This window comes from Cavia porcellus, unplaced genomic scaffold, assembly GCF_034190915.1.
Source record: "Cavia porcellus strain 051 isolate PalLab524CR breed Dunkin Hartley unplaced genomic scaffold, mCavPor4.1 scaffold_1, whole genome shotgun sequence".
NCBI classification, from domain to species: Eukaryota; Metazoa; Chordata; class Mammalia; order Rodentia; family Caviidae; genus Cavia; species Cavia porcellus.
This window is the reverse complement of record NW_026947484.1, coordinates 85482439-85500481: the sequence shown is the minus strand read 5'-3', so window position 1 is coordinate 85500481 and position 18043 is coordinate 85482439. Positions and strand designations below refer to the sequence as shown.

Below are 18043 nucleotides of genomic sequence, written 5' to 3'. Positions count from 1 at the left end.
ATTAAAGGATTAACAGGGGTAAACTAAAAACAGGCCTGAGGCATGGTTAGGCTTAAAAATGAGGATGTCAAAAATGAATGACTCAGAAATCCCAAGAGGAAAGATATTTAACCATACTTAGCTTTTGGGAAGCATACTTGAGTGTACTGTCAGGCAAAACAATATGAAAGATTTAGAAATGGGCAAAAGAGAGCGAATTACTAAGTGTCCTCAGCAGTGTACCTTTCCCTAAATGCCTATGGCTATTTTAGAAGTGGAAAGAAAACTGTATGTAAAACCAATATTACAAACGATCCATAAAAAGGGAAATGGATTATGCTTTGTGGAATGCAATTGATTACTTCCCTGTGGATAGAGTAGTCTTACATCTTTTGTAAATGCATCTCCAGCATTTTTATTACCTAGATATAGTTATCTGAACTCTCCATTGAGCTGTTTATGGTACCATGCCACAGCCCTTTTAATGAGTTAAATACATTGACACATATTATTTATAGTTGCATGAGAGCCATAATTTTATGTTTTTGTAAAAGTCTTTTAACGGTATATTCAGTGGTGCTAAAGTTGCAGGGTGCATTTAATCAACGGGGTGGGTAAGTCATTTGGCTCTACTTCCAGTTTCTGATTTAACATTCCTGGAAGTAGCCTGAGAGTTTGTCATGTGTTTGTGTGTCTGTATGCTTGCATGTGTGTGTGTGTGTGTGTGTGTGTGTGTGTGTGTGTGTGTGTGTGTGTGCATGTGTGTGTGTGCGCGTGTGTGTGTGTGTGTGTGTGTGTGCGCGTGTGTGTGTGTGTGTGTGTGTGTGTGTGTGTGTGTGTGTTTTACTGGGGATTAAACCCAGAGCCTTTGGAGTGAGCTATATCACTGGCAATTTGTTATTTCCATACAGGGTCTATCTAAGTCACTAATTTGCGGAGACTGGACTCCAACCTGTGATCCTCCTGTCTCAATCTTTCAAATTAGGGACTATATGTGTGTGCAACCAAACATGGCTGGAATTACTTCATGAGTTACAAGTGATAATGTTGCAGGTTCAGAGACAATAGTGCTAGAACTACTGGTATAAATTATCGTCACCCAGATTGCTTATTATTCTTTCCTAAAACCTTCATTTTACATTAGTGGGAAGATGCACGTTCTAAAAACTAGTCTGCAGCCCTAAACTATTTTCTCTGTGTAAAGAGCCCTCTATTTTCATATCCCCCTGTGTATCTAGTCATTTTATTTTTCCCTTTAGATGGATAAATTGGCCTCTTAAATCTCGTGATTTGGGCATTAGTTATAGTGGCAGCTTCTATCAAGTGACATGACAAGGGATAAGAAAGTATTATAAAGACAATACATGATTCACTTTAGACTAATTAAGTATTTAATTACTCTTGTGTGTGAACTTAGCGTACAAAGCAATCTCATTTGGGATGAAGAAAATGCTACCACAGATAATTACAGGATGTATGCAATGTGAGAAACAGGAGAAAGCTGTTGGTGGAAGAATGGTGTAAATGCTAAGCAGCATAATCTGAAGTAAAAATAGGGGCAACTGTGTTTTCCCTGAGCTATAGCTACAATGCATAATGGAGCCTTTTCATTCTAATTTCCATGATTATTGCTCATTGTAATAAATCATGTATTTTCCTTGTTTCTGCTTTCCTTGTGCAGGATCTACAGTATCTTTCCCTATTGTGGCTGTAGAATTCAACTTGTGTTTTCATTGCCTGAAAGGAAGGTAGTAGTAAAGACAATTTTAAGTGAGTGAAGATCTCGTATAAGTCAAATGGAAAATGTAATACTTGGTTGAACACCATACACCTGACCTAAGGATGTGAACATTGTTTTCTCGTGCTTCTTTTTTTTTTTTCTTTTTATCCGGTACTGGAGGTTGAACTCACGACCGCCTGCTTCCAGGGCAGGTGCTTATGCCGCTGAGCTAAATCCCCAGCCCGAACATTGTTTTCTTACATTTTTTTTTTTTTTTTTAAGTAGGGGGACAAGCAGGATCTGTCACTGCTATGCTGATAATGGGAAAAATATAGACAGAAGTTTCAAATACTTTTTGAAGCCTTTGGTGAACCTATAAAACATAAAGCAAATTAAATCTAATTTGCATGCAATTTGTCATGTATTTAGAGGTTGGTGGCAATTAAGGAATGCAATTTGCTTTTAACACTATATTTCTCTTTAAGGTACATTAAAAATCTTAACAGATTTCTATCATATTTGTGAGATTACAATGGTGCACTCTAGTGGACAAAACGGAAACTTAAATTGTATGTATTTCTCTAAGATTTTCACAATACATATAATTTTACCTGTATTTAATTAATGTAGAAGTCCAAAACTGTTATTTTTGAATAGATGAAGTTGATGTGCTATTTTAAGGGAGAAACATTGTGAATGGAACAATGACACTGAGTGAATTTGCATTTAAAATGTAGGTTTCTTTTTGTTACATTAGTTGTTTTTCCTTCTCCTTTTCATTTTTTTTAACCAATAAATTCTAAATTATTCAATATACAACAACTAGAAAATTCAGGCTTGAAAGCTGTGAACATAAATAGAATGTTCTATCACCATATTTGTTTCATACCTAGATCACTGTCATGGAGCAATGACATACTTATTAAATCCCTAAACTATTTTTCCACTCACTTTATAATCTTAGTGATATTATGTAGTTTATGAGGATCAATTCCAATGTCTAGGGAGCTATTTGCATGAGCATTAATTCTTCCATAACATTGTTTAGTTCATGTTTCTATAATGGTGTTTACATTGGTGCTATGGTGTATGTACTGGCGCATATTATTTTCTGAAAATTTGTCTTGACATTTGGTTTAACAATATTCCATATGTTGCTGCATCTATGCCCCAAAATGTGGTACAAAATCTTGGTAAAATGGTTGGAATGAAATAAGATTCAAGCAAGTACAACTATAATTATTTGCAACAATATTTAACTTTCTAATAGGAAGGCATAATTTTAGTCTGATTCCCTGTGGCTAAATAATGAGCATTGAACTATTATTAGAAAAATAATCATAGTTAACTTGTTGCATAGTCTTTGAATTATTTAGAATACTTCGGACTTTATACAACTAAAACCCAGACTTGCATAACACATAAAGATATGTGCTCATTTTACAGCTGGACATTCAAAAGTAAGGTGCTGTTATAAGTAGAATTATGTTCTCTCAAAGTGACATGTTGCAGTTCTTACCTGTAGTACCTCAGAATGTGACTTGCTCTGGAAAAACATCTTACAGAGAGAATCAAGTTAAAATAAGGTAGTGAGATTAGAGTGCAGGCTACAATCCAGTGTAAATGATGTCCTTATACAAAAAAGAAAACTTGACAGAGAATGAGAGATAGACAAAAATCAGAAAATGTGAAGAGACGGAAAAAAGAAATGATTGTCCAAGAATGCTTGAGACTGCCACCAACTAAGACAGAGGAATTGTGTTAGGATGAGAAGTAATGTGAATTTAAACACCAGCTGAATTGAATCGGTGTGGCTCTGAGTGTAGATGGGGACTGTTGATAGCAAAAAAGAAGACTTAGAAATGAAGAGCAGTATTGTAGTTTGGTGCTGTTGGTTCTCCCGTTGCTATGGGTTCTCCTGGAGGAGCTTGTCAAGCTTCTTTCCTGATGTGAACTTTGTTATTCTAATTGACAGTGGGGCTCTGGAACTTAGTTGTCACTGAGAATCCCTGTGATTCCCTTTGGGGGAGCTCTGGTTCTTGTGTTGAGCATTGCTGGCTAGTTCTGGAGGGGAAAATCGTGTGCTGATCAATTTCCAGAAGAAGCTTGACATGCCGCCTTCCTGATATGACTCAGCTGTTCTCATCATCTGAGGAGCTCAAGACCTCATTTTCACTGAGGATGTCTTGGTACTTTTTGGGCGAGTTCTGGTTCTTACTTTGAGCATTGCTTCCTTGCTCCAGTGCAGATCCCTCAACCTACTGGCACAGATCTTTTATTTCACTGGCAAGACTTTCTAGCTTCCATTTCTGACCTTAGAGCCATTCCAGCCCAGATCTATAAAACAGACTTGCATGAGATATTGTCCTGGGCTATAGGCCCACAATGGGACTCAGGGGAGGTATTGTCATGAGCCCTAGATCTTCATTTGAACATACAGGATATTGTCATGGGATCCAGGCCTTTAATTAGATTTTCTAGGTTTTTAGTGTGTGGACAGATTTCCTGTGCTTTCATTGTATTTGACTCCTTGGGTGACCATTATTTATAATACTATAACTTATATGTCCTATATGTTATTGTTTACCTTGCAACTCCTGACTACAACAGGCATACAGCAGAATTTTTTCATGTCTTCAGAGCAAGTATTACCCTATTAGTGATTTAATTTTGAACTTCTGGTCTTCAGAATTGTGAGACAACAAATGTCTATTGTTTTAAGCCATCAATTTTTGGTACTTTGTCATAGCAACTTTAAAGATACTAATATAGTTGGAAACTACAAATGTTGCAATTAGAATTCTTTGGCCACTTTCCTATAATTTTTCTGATTCTATCCTCTTTCTTATCATAGCTTTGATTTTAAGGCTGTCTGCATCAAGGTCATTAGATGGTTTCAATGTCATTGGGTTTTTTTTGTCCTCAGAAAAGCAAAAAGAAATAAATTGTAAAATATAAAATGAAAAGGATTTTTTTTGACCAGTTATTTGTTACCTTTGGACTAATAGCAAATGCTTATGATGCCACATACTGATTGATAAAAACCTGAGTTTAAACACCGTTATTTGGTAATGGAGACCAGTTGGAGAGACTGCTATAAATATCTGTCTCATCAGGGCTACCTTTCGAGTTCCATTAATGTCTTAATTAGTTTTCACATTGCTGAGACAAGATACACAACCACTAAAGTTAAAGGAGGAAAGGTTTATTTTTGGTTTACAGCTTATACAGGTTTCAGTCCAAAGTCAGCGGATTTCAAGGTGGGGCAGCATGGCAGAGGGTATCACAGGAGAGATAATCCATGGCAGAACAGGCAGGAGGCAGAGCAATGAGCAGCAAGTCTCAGTGTTTGTTTGTTTGTTTGTTTTTTCCTGGTACTGTTCTTTTTATTTATAGATACTTCAAAACCCTACATTTTGAGGTGACATATCAAGTTAATATCAAACATACATGAAGAATATTCTTATGTAGTCAAATACAAACACAGTGGTACCTCAGTTCAAGAATTTAGCTTTTTCTACAATTTAGAAACAAATGGCCATGTTTGTGTTTGCATAGGAAGGATGACTGGTTGTGACTGTCACCTAATGTAGAGGATGTAAACAGAAACAAAATGTTGCCCAAAGCTCCTGTTTGCAAGCCAAATGGTAAACAAAAGCATTCATGAACTAAGGTACAACTGTAGTGCAATGTAAAAATGAAGCAAGGTTATAAAACACTAATCATGGAACAGGACACCAGGAATAAATATTATCCTTTCCCCTTGCCTTGGAATTAGGGAAATACAGATTCACATACTGGGGACAGATTGGTTTCAACCAATCCAATAGGACATTTTAAAAAGTCCAGTACCTTATATTGTGGAAAATGTGAGGAAAAGGAACCTTTTGAGCACTATTGTTGATACCATAAATGAGGAGGATCACTCCAATTCAACAGATTCCAAAGACACTCATCTACTGTGATGAATAGTTAGGGAAACACACAGTTTACAACAGCATTAAAAAAAAACCCAAAAAAACAAAAAAACAAAAAAACAAAACTTAGAAATCAATGTAACAAAAGAAGTAAAAAAAAAATCTATTTATACCCATTTCCATTTTATCCGACCTAGACTTCAAGCCTTTTGGTTGGCACCATCCATAACTAGAGTGGGGCTTTTGTTTTCAGCAAATCTATTCAGTCACACCCAGAAATGTGCTACTTCCAATCAGTGGGTTAATTTAGTATCACATACACTAAAATTCAGTATCATACAGACCTAGTCAGCTCCAAAAAGCCTCACTTATGAGCCAATGAGGGCTTGAAGAGAACTCTAGATCTAAGCCATAAAGATTATCATCCTAAATTACCTGTGCTTCACTGGTAATAGGCGATACCTAAAAATTCCAGTGTTCTTTTAGGAAAGAAATTAAGAAGATGTTAGAGTATACACTGTATCCTCTATCTCTGGAAAAGCTGGGCACCATTACAAAAGTTCTGTTCTATAGCATGACTCTGCTGATGATCACTAATTTATAAGACCAAAATCTGAGACTTCACTGATCACTTTTAAATTTTTGTCAATGTGCTTTTACTAAATCTTGTGTTGCCAATTGTGTCCACAACTGCTTGACCACATGACAAATCTTGGCCATTACTTAAGAGTCTGTAGACCTTTAAGCTCAGAGGTCTTTTTCCAAAAAAGTAGGACACATAAAGTTTTTTTTTTTTTTTTTTTTTTTTTTTTTTTTTTTTTTAATTTCATCATTTGGGAAGATTTCTGTGGTTGATAATTTACATAGGGCCACAAAATGAGAGGTCTAAACATTTGGAAGTTCACTTCAACTGATGTTGGTTCAAATGATCTAATGCAGCCTTAAAGTTCTTGATAATGTTCCATTTAATGGTAGAGATTTTACCATATTAGCCTTTTTGTAACTACTTCATGCATTACATATCTTTTAAGGAATTACATTATATATCCTCTCTGTTACTAACTGGACTCAGACTGATATAGAAATGTATAGTTCTTTATTACATTAGTAGATGACTAATATTAATGTAAATGTGAAAATTCTTTATAATTATTGTAAATCCACCCAGAATCTTAACAAGATCAGTTCTGAAATAATGAAACTGAATCCAAGAAAAATTAAGAGTTGAATCAAAAGTTATTTATCGAAATATACAATTGTGACTAAGAAGATAATTTCTTGTCTTCTAATTTGGACTTTCTATTTCTTCATTGCCTCATATTTTACAAATATCATACTTCTTCTTATGCTTAAAATTCTTCACTTACCACAACTTTACACATGTTAATACCCTGAACAATAATCGCAGAGTGAATACTTGGAAAAGTTTCAACTCTCAACTGTTTGAGACAATTTTTTTGTAAGTCATGTCTTCAGGACATTAAATAATACTGAAGTGACCTAAAAGAGTTAATTCCACTTGCAGAAGAGTTTAATTTATTCCCAGGATATAGCCTGTACACATGGAAAATGTGGCTCATTAAATCCCTTTTAAAGATTCCCACTAGAGTTGTGTGTTTAGGAATCAATATTATGTTCCTCCGGACTTTGCCGAATCACAATTACTTTGGGAAAGATATTAGGCTTCCTTTAGGTTATGAGCTTTTTTTCAAAGTTGATAGTACTTCTGGTAATTAATAGTTCTTATTAAATGTGAACTAATCTATAACAAAATCCTTTAAAATTGAGGATTACCAAAAGAAGATAGATTTAAAATCTTAAAGGGAAAATAAAAAGACTAAGACTTATGTAATTCCTTGTGCAACAGTTTTTTTTTTTTTTTTTTGTTCCCAAGCACTAATAAAAAGGTTAGTCTTTTGTAGTTGTTGTGTTTTGTTAAAGTTTCATGCACCTGCAAACTTCAGCAAGTGAGATGCTTTAAGAGAGATATGGAGTTTCAGGATATAGCCTTGCAAAAGTGCTTCTCACAAAGTGTGGCATAGAATATGTGTGTTCCGTTAAACACTATTTCCCCAGATGTAAGTACATATGATGATGTGCAAATACCTCAGTTTTATTGTGGGATCTATGAATCATGACAAAACTGACCACATGACATAAGACAGTTGGATGAAATCTCAGAAACTGTCAGAGTTCACTGCCAGTTAATAAAGTAAAATGATTGATAAGGATGGTTATGGAGTCAGACTTCTAAATTTAAACTCTAAGTTTACCACTCAGTAGATCTGTGACCTCAGGCAAGGTCCTTCTGGTCTCTACATCCCAATTTATTATCATTACATTTGATAAAAATAATGTTCTACACTTTAGAACATACTTGTTGAAGTAAATTTCAGTGAAAGCATATGGAAAATTTTTATTATTAGTAAGTATTGAAGGAATAATCTTGTGGATATTCACAAACATCTCTAATATTTAATAAGCTAATAAACACATTAATAAAGGTGGCATCAAAAAAAAAAAATTGCACCAAAACAGTAAGACAGGCAAGTGTCTCAGCATTGGCTTCTATAGAGAAAGTACACTGCGCTGGATGATTTGAACAACACATATGTGTTGCTCATAGTTCTGGAAGCAGGAAAGTCCCCATCAAGGCACCAGGAGACTTAGTTGCTGAAGAGGAAAATCCATCTTCAGGTTGTATAGTCATATGGAAGAGGAAGTGTTCTCTCTTCTCTTGTACTGACTCTAATCCTATTCCAGTGAACCACCCCTCAATGATCACCACTAAATTTACTTACTTCTAAATGTCCCATCTCCGGCTGTTATCAAACTGGGTGTTAGGGCTCCAACATGTGATTCTAAAGGGACAAAACATTCAGTCCATAATAGTGGGGAAGACTTTATTTATTAAAGATTATTGCAATAAGGGAGACAGACTTCAGTCAACTTCACTGAAAGAAAAGCCATGAGGATATTAAAACAGGATGACATCTGAGCTTGGTTGGTACATATGATGAATCTGTGTTTGCTAAGTGGTACTTATTTGAAGTTAAATCTACTAATTCCACAGAGGTAGGAAGACAGGGTAGGGCTGTTCTTAGTGTTGTGTTTTGGAAGAATGGCCCAGGGCCTTCAGAAAGACATCACTGAGCTACAGATTTACATCTCACATGGGCCAATACAGAATTTCTAATGAGTTATCAAAACACTTAGAAAAGAGGGGTCAGAGGCCTGGAGGGAAATGAAGCTCATTTTGGTTACTGGCAAAAAATGTCCTAACATTCTATCATTAAAAATAAACATTACTTATCTTTTAGATCACCTAATCCACATGAATAAAGACAAATATAATATTTTTCTCTATGTAGTTTGTCTCTTCAAATTGTAGATATTACAAATATAATCCATAATGTGTTAGTTAAACACAGCATCTTTTTAGTTCTTCACTTTATCTGTTGAATATTGCTTATCGCCATTGGCTATTAGCAATTTTCTCTTATGTTTTTTACTAATTTAAAATGGAATAGGTTAAAGATGAAATTGTACTTTTGGAAAATATAATTCAAAAAAGACAATTCAAATTTAAGTTATTTTTTAGGCTTTTGGAATTTGTCCTATGTCCAACATAAATGTCTAAAGCTCACAGTATTTTTCGCCCAACTCTTCAGTTGGGTCATTTTGTATGACTCTCAAGATGGGTCATACAAAAGAAGCAAAAAATAGTATTTAAAAACAGCAATGAACTAGAGAGTTGCTAGTACTTGTCTGTTGGTCATATAATAGGTCATTGTTTCTGGATAGAGTTAATTTTCTACATAGGGTATGCAAATACTGTATGTTTGTAGTATTTACTCAAAATAACCATGGCCATAGTGTCCCTTTTATTATAATTTATCACATTCATCATGAAATATTTGAATACCTGACCAAGTACCTTGGCTTTGTCTTGTGAAAATCACTAGAATCTTGTGATTAGCAATATAATAGACTAGTAAGAGGCAGGGGGAAGCTGACAGCAGGAATAGGGTGGTGGGGTACCGCAGGCATCCTTATCTGTGCATCTAAAACATTAAATCCCAGCTTTCAAGTTTTGTGGCCTGTTTAAAGTTCAGCTCAGCTCTATTCATTAACACTAATCATTCCTGTTAGGCATATACCTGAGATAGCTGCATGTTTCACATTGCCTATGTTGTCATTTTAGGGGCCACACAGAATTTGTCTTAAATATTCCTCTCATGAAAAAAAATTGTTTATATGTGAATATGCTTTCAATTATGTTTGCATTATAAATATTTTACATTGGTATAAACTATGTTATTGAACATAAATATATGTATTATTTAAATATAATATACAAAGCAAAACATGGTAATTAGCACCATACTTTCAGTACATATTTACTTAAGGGATGGTGGTCAGAAGATGCATAAAGTGAGAAGGAGGGTCAAGGATGAGGCTCGGTGGCACAGCACTAGCCTGATACAGTGAAGTCCTGAATTCATTTCCTGAAAGGGGAAAAGGAAAGAGAGAAAGAGAAAGGAACAAAGGAAGGGATAATAACTGGACAGTGTCTTTATGATGGATTTGGATGAAAGGAAGAAGTTAGGTGGTAAGAAAAAGCTCTGTGATATTTCAGTGGAAAAAAAGCATAAACTTTGAGAAATGTCTATCCTAGAGCCTGGATCTTTTTAGGTATATGACATTAGTGTTAGTTTTTATACCTGTTTAAAAATATGAGATAATAATAACAACTTCATGTGTTTTGAGAATTAAGTCAGATAATGTGGGAAAAATACCTGATTTCACTCTACCTGAAATACGATAGGTGTTCCTTAAATGTCAGCTTCTCCTTTTTTTGCCTAGCTTGGCCTGATTTTACCTTAAAGGCAGGTTTTCAGTATTTTGCAAGTTACAGTTGAACAGATGATTTGAAGGTGGAGAATGACACAGTTCCAACTCCTAACACATCTCCCTCCTGTGCTTCTTTTGGGAGTTTGCCACTAAGTAGGCGCCTTTTTTAACTTCACTGAATGAGCTCATCTTTACAGAAAGTTTCCTTCTTTCATTTCACTTTATTCCATCAATAGTGAATATTGATTTATAAAGCCAATGGAGCAACCCCTGAGACATACAGACAATGCTATTGGAAGATAAGATTGTACTTTTCATGGAAAACAAGTCAGAGGAAATAGCTTCAATTATTAGCTAGGTAAAATATATAGTTGTTGTGATATATTGTTAACTAATATACATATTTTAAAAATAAAAGATTTTAATATTTGTATCAATGTAAAATTTTAAGACAACTATATATTATATTAAGGAAGAGATTATTTTGTTTTTTTTTTGATTAGAGAAGTAGAGGATGAATGATAGAGAAAAGGCAAACACTGTACCTTATAACAGGCAAAGAGAATTTGTATTGTCACTAACATTAAAGCAAGAAAAACAATAGGGCAAATAACAAGAGAAGATGAATTAAAATGTACAGCTTGGGAGAGTTCTTACAGTAGGAGAAGAATTGCTTTTTATTACTATTTCTAATACTTTAAGGGAAATAACAGTGAGCAGTAATCACCAAAATATAACATGGCCATGATTTCATGAACTAGAACTCTTTTCTTTAAAATTATAAATAAGCTTTTCTTTTCATTTTGTAACATACAAAATGAACTCTATGTTTAAAAATAAAAAATGACTTCATTCCACTTTTGTATAAAATAATATACTAGGTATACAGAATCTGGAGGCTTCTGTAGTCTTTTCTTATTCATGTGGGTGTCAAATCTGCTGTGGGAATACATGGACTTTTATTATGCCTACCATATACTTAACATAGCATGGGATAATATGTTTTCATATTTATATAAAATAAGTATTATATACATACCATTTTTCTAAATTTGAAAGAGGAAAATTAGTCACTGTTTGACATTTTTAGGTCAAATTTCTAATACATAGGTTATATAAAATTTTATCAGGCTACAAATGTTTGGAGAATTACAACTCTCAAAGTAGTAGCCAGGAAGTTTAGAGTTAAGAATAAAAGGCACAATGAAATAAAACAAGGCAAAAGTGTACATTTGGGAGGGTTCCATGATGATTTTTCTTATTCCTGGCTTATTAGAAAGCAATTCTCTGAAAATACAATTTTACTTATTTTATACGTATACAAAAAGTGTTCAGGTTATTGTACCAAGGAAGGTCAGATTTTCTATCAGCAGAGAATCATAATATTTCAAGGTCATTGTAGCAGTCTTTCAGTGTGGCCCAGTAAATCCTATCACCTAGAGTCTGCATTTGTGCTTCTTATTTTATGATTTATTCTCCCTCTCATGAGCCAGTTAAGACATTGTGTTATATCTCAAAATTCCATTGGTCCTTTGCTTGAACAGATATTTCTTTTGAACCTATGATTTCTGGTACTAGTAGTAAATAAAAAGTTTGGGTTTTTTTTTTTTTAAGACTTCACAGAACATCCCTTCTGACGAAATAATAAACAACCATATACAAACAAAACATATCTGTTAATTGCAATAATCAGATTGCAGCAAGTTCCAAAATAATGTACTGGCTTCTGAGACAAGTTACACTACTATGAGATGCACCATGACTATCTGCTCCACTTCAAAGACTTTATTAGTTGTAAACATTTTGTTACCTTCAGGAAACTGGCATACTTGGCTTACATGCCTTTCCACGTCTCTAGCAGTAAATTGTTAATAGAATATTTATTTTTAGCAGTACTATAAATAATTTCTAAAAACTATTTTAAATAAAGCTGATTTTTCTTCCCGAGACAATCTGAGGAAAATCCATATAGAGCTGTAGAGCATTACCACTGGAAAATTCTGATTACTTTTCATACAGCAGAAAGTCACTTGACTTTCTTTTTAAAAGATTTTCCTCATAAGTCTATTAACAATGACCCAAAATCTTTAGCAGCATTACATCACTCGATATAAAAAAGGGAAGAACCTGACTTAAAGTGGAAAAGGGAACAGATGGCAAAGTGTGTTCTATATACATAGACAAGCCCCCGCCCCCTTTGCCAGGGAAAGTGCTTCTCCTTTTAATCCAGTTCAGTATGTTCTAAGGCAGCTACTATTTCTGAAAGCATTGAGCATGCAGGGCCGAAGTTTCTAAGTAAGGACTCGCCAGAGGCAGGATGAAAATGACGTATGCTAAACATCCTGGGAAAATGAGGAGGCTGCACTATGCCTGCAAGGATCCCTTCCATCACCCACACGCCCTGCCTCTGTTTCCTGCAAAACCACATAGAAGTAAGAACTGTGTCCCTTCCAGCTGTCCACTGATGCCACTGCTTTCTCTTCACTCTTTGATTTTCTCACTTTGTAGATGACACTTAGTTGTTAAAGAGTTGAGCCATCTTTTCAAAACTCATCCCTACTCTGTTCAAGGACAACTCTCAGCTCTTAAACTAACTTTTTTGTCAGAACTCCTCCCTAATTACTCAAACCAAGTGTGACTCAAGGCACTCTGCCTTTAAATAATCATCTACTATCAACTTTTTCCTCTTTTTGCTTACTGAATTTGAGTTTCTTATAAATCAGATACATTTGGAAGTTATTAGCTTGTTAGATAAAGAAACATCTAAAACTAAGGTTTGTTTTAGGAAGGTAGTGATTGATAATCTAGTTTTCCCTCCAGTGAAAAGGAGCGTTTGAGCTAAAAGAAGTAAGCAGAAAACAGACAGATGTTGGAAATTCCTCTGCTTGCCTTTGTAAATGCCAGTGGTCCTAGATCACACCTACCTGTGAATTTTGTTTTCCCATCAGTTCCTAGGATGTTTGTAAGTAGTATTAGTGAAGCTAAAGTATAAATGGTACGAATCATTCAATAGAAGATTCTGGATTCAAGATATGCAATAAAAGTGAAAGTCAAAATAAACCAGTGAATTTGAAGACAAGAAGACATCAGGAATAATTCACAAGGCAGTGTCAAGCCAGAAGAACAGGTCAAAGAGAGAAGCAGGTTCCAGAGAGTAAGCAAAAGTCAAAGACCACTGTGAAACAATGAATGTAAACTAGATGAGGGCCCAGTAAGTAAGACCTTGCTACCAAAGACTTCACAAACCTGGGGACTTGTTGATCAGAAGCCCAAACAGAGATTGTGAGAGTTTAAGAAGTAAAGAGCAGGAAGTCAGAACAAGGAGCAGAAAGGAAATGAGAGCTGATGTCAGAAACACAGTAAAAGAAAGGAAGGTCCGAAAAGCAGCAGACTTGGCTGTCAGAAAACAACTCGAGAGTGTGGCAAACATTAGTCTCACTTAGGAAACCGTTCATGTTTTTGTTTTTCGCAGGAAAAATAGATGACTGGATTCAAAAACAGGGCAAACACAGAAGTTGGAGGCAGCTAATGTGCGGTTAGTGAAGCTGCAAAGTCCACGTGGTTGTAACACAGCAGTTAGAAATGAGGGGTGATTGGCTGGAAACTGTGATACGAAGGTCATTAGGTTGAGGTGGGGAGCTGGCAGCAGCTAAGATTCCTATGAGAAGCTTTCTACCCATGTCAGCTCATTTACTCGTCTTTGCAAATATTTTGAGAAAATATTAGATGATCTTCTTTTAGTGATACACTACATCTAAATACAGTTAAATAAATTTCCATATAATTCTTCAGTATTTAGATCTAACTGAACAAATTAATTATCTAGGGATAAAATTCAACTTTATCCTACTGATTTAAAGCATGTGACACAGCGCCAGGGATTTAGCTCAGTATCTCGGGTGCTTGCCTGGTAAGTGTAAGATCTTAAGTTTGATCTCTGGTTCAAAAAAAAAGAAACAAACAAACAAGAAATGAACTACAGTACAGTATGTGACATAAAAAGTAAAATTTTAATGTTTTTACACTTGCAAAGTCCAAAAAAAAAATTGGGGGAAGGTAGCTACTATCCTGTAGCAAAGTAAACTATATGGGCAATGTTGAAACAAAATTCAGAGACACTAAGCTGCAAATAGAAGGAGGACATGTTCCTTGACCGTTTTTTATAGAACCTCATGTTTCATGAAACATTTTGGATTTAGACTAATAAAATTAATAATATTGATATATATATATATATATATATATATTAGTAAATGCATGTATATTAAATTTCAGTTATCCTAAAATATTTACTTCAATAAGCATATATGTGCACAGTTTTTCTTAGAGCCCTGTAATATTGTTATGATTAATTTTGTAGATAGGAAACTGACATAGAGAGGGAATTAGAAATAGCACAGGGCCACAAATGTTTAACAGATTTGCAAAAGAGATTTAGATGAGTGTTTCTCCACCATATTTTAGTCTTCAGACACTGTAATATTTACTGAATAATACATTTCACTTACCTGCATTACAGGTGATGACATTCAAACTATATGTGAGCCACCATCTAATGATTACTTTTTGATGTACAACAGAGCAGAAGGTGTCTCAGTAGCAGCACAGTTGGATTTATATTGTTTTAACACTTTTTTCTAACAGTGAGTTTCCCTATATCATATTATAAAATAGAAAAAATGCAATATGATGTATTTGTAATATCTAATACAAAATATCTGTATAAAATTGAATGTTGAATTACTAAATTTCAGGTTTACTTGATCTGTTTATTATCTATAAAGTGTTCTTGTTTAAATGTCTATAACTGGTATTAACTGAATTGAAAACAAATTTTCATATGATAGGTGTAGTGATGTTTTGAGACTAGCACATTTTTGTGGGGTTTCTATTCTTGAATAAGGTAGGCGTTTAGCTAAACTAACTTGCATTTGCTATAATATTATCAAAAATAAAAGCACATACTTGTTCATCTTAATTGACTGGGAGATATTAGATATTCTTCAATTCAGTTATACATCATATCATTTTAGATAGCTGATTCATGTTGAATAATTCCAAAAAAGTATAACAATTTCAAGTAAATAATATAGATAGATGTAGACAAACATTGCTTTCTGAGAAACACTGAGTCATCCAAAGAAACTTCTGACATAATTTCTCATTTTGACATCAGCCTTCCTTCTCCTCAGAGATGTAAGTCTTGAGAATTTGGTAACAGCATTTGGTAAAGGCAAAAGTTTTGCAAGATAGCCTTGAATTCAAAATGTCCATATTTTTCAAATCTGGCAATAATTTTAAATGTTATGGCAAAAGTTAATAGTTTCTCAAGTTTTTCAGTGAAGTATGAGAAACTTTTCTAAGCTCAGAAGTTGAAAACCAAGGTATGATCATACTTTAGTTAGAAAAAAAATTGAAAACTTTAATATGTAATTGGAGAAATTGTACAAGATAGAATTTAACATAAAATTAGCATAAATGTATGTACTTTAGCATGTTTATCTATAGTAACTAATTAGGTCATCTAGAAAACTCATTTAATGATGGTTAATATTAATATATGCAAACAAATTCATTAGATTCATAAAATCTAGTTGCTAGAATGTTTTTATATATCACATTAAAATAAGGTGTTATTTTGTAGCCTAATATACTTCATATTTTATAACTTGATATCTTTTTGTATTAGGATGTCATCTTTCCTGAAGTTAGGTAAGAACGGAACTGCTGTTGGATTTATATTGTTTTAACATTTTTCCTAATAGTGACTTTTCCTATAGTATATTATAAAATAGAAAATCAAACCATGCAGTATGATGTATTTGTAATGTCTACATAAATGGAGCTACCTTTGCTGTGAAGAAAATAAATACTTCTTATACAAGAGCACAGACTAGTGGTGATGCGATTGCAACAAATGCTTGTCTCATTAGAGATGTATCATCTGAGGTTGCAGTCTGTATGGGTGAGCTGTGAAACTGCATTAAATGAGTTACATATACAACTAATAATTATAATGAAATTAGTAATATAGAACCTAAGAGTACATTAACCAAATTTATTTTATTTTTTGTTTATTGCAAAATAAAAAGAAATTATTCTCAGAATGATAGGTGAAAACATACATACAAATGCTATGAAAAGCCATTAAGAGGTACACTGTTAAATTAGATATTTATTAGATCTGTGTGCCTTGCCTTAAAGTTACAATATGTCTAGTTTTCTAAAAGTAAAGCTATTTTTCACTCACAGTTGTGACAAACACAGATAATATTGCAGCCATGTTTTATGGATGCCAACTTGCTTGTCCAAGCCTTCGTATATATTCAGTTAAAATGGTTTTGTTCTGATATTTTAACATCCTGTCCCTCTTTAAAATGTTTTTCAATTATTGAAATATTTCCCTATATAATACTCCTCTTCTTAAACAAACTTCAGGACAAATTCTTTGGCAAACAAAAGGAAAGTACAAAACTTGGGCCAAAAAAATCACAGGTATATTCTGATTTGTTTATTATAACACAAAATAATAAACACATTAGTTCAGAGATGATTGCCAGACCTCATTTGAGCCTCTAAATATGTTATCTTATATTTTTAAATTATTTTAGTGAGAAAAAATGCTAAAAACAGTAATTTCAAAATAAGATAATAGGAAATTAACAGTAGCTAATGCATTTTTTACTGTTATCTTTGAAGTAGGTGCTCACATTACAAGATATAAGCATGAAAACTTGATAAAACAGTATAAGCAAAGACCACTCTTCAATGAACTAATAAAAATTAGTAGAATTATCTTAGTATTCCTGTGTGTATGTGTGTGTATATTATATATATATATATATATATATTTTTTTTTTTTTGCTTCTTTTTTTTTCTCCCTTTTCCCATCCCAGTTGTGTTTTTCCTTTTGAGCAATTTTTTCCCCTTTCACTCTATCTGTTATACATTTAGGATCTTATTTACTCTCAGTTTCTTTCACTAAGGTGACAATACAATGTATATACATATGAGTTAGATTTATTTCACATATGAGTATGGTCTCAAATTACATCCATTTAACTATAAAAGCCTTGAGATTATCCTTCCTTATAGTTGAGTAGTACTCCATTGTATAAAAATGCCACATCACTTTCATCCAACTGTGGTTGATGAGCATTTGGGTTTCCAAGACTTAGCTATTATAAATTGTGCTGCTATAAACATGGGCACACATATATCACTGTGGTATGATGCTTTAAAATCTAGAAAAATACCAAGAAGAGGAATAGCTGGGTCAAATGGAGCCATTTTTGAACTGCATCTTTAAATTTGGGAGGGCCTGTTTTTTTTTTGTTTTGTTTTTTTTGTTGTTGTTGTTTTGTTTTGTTTTGTTTTTGTTTTTGTTTTTGTTTTTTTTTCCAGTTCTTTGTATGTTCTAAATAGAAGTTCTTCATCTGAGAGACAGAGGGCTATTTTTTTTTTTTCCCATTACATGGATTTTCTTTTCACTCCATTGTGATTTGTTTTGATGTGCAAAAACATTTTAACAAAATGAGACCCCAGTGGTTGATTCTTTAAAGCATTATGCATG

At 33.7% G+C, this 18043-nt stretch overlaps 1 protein-coding gene across 27 annotated transcripts in view; it reads left to right on the top strand.

The window, feature by feature from the left end:
- Nucleotides 1-18043, top strand: part of Ptprd (protein tyrosine phosphatase receptor type D) — a 2079748-nt gene that overhangs the window by 473071 nt on the left and 1588634 nt on the right. The window lies entirely within an intron of this gene.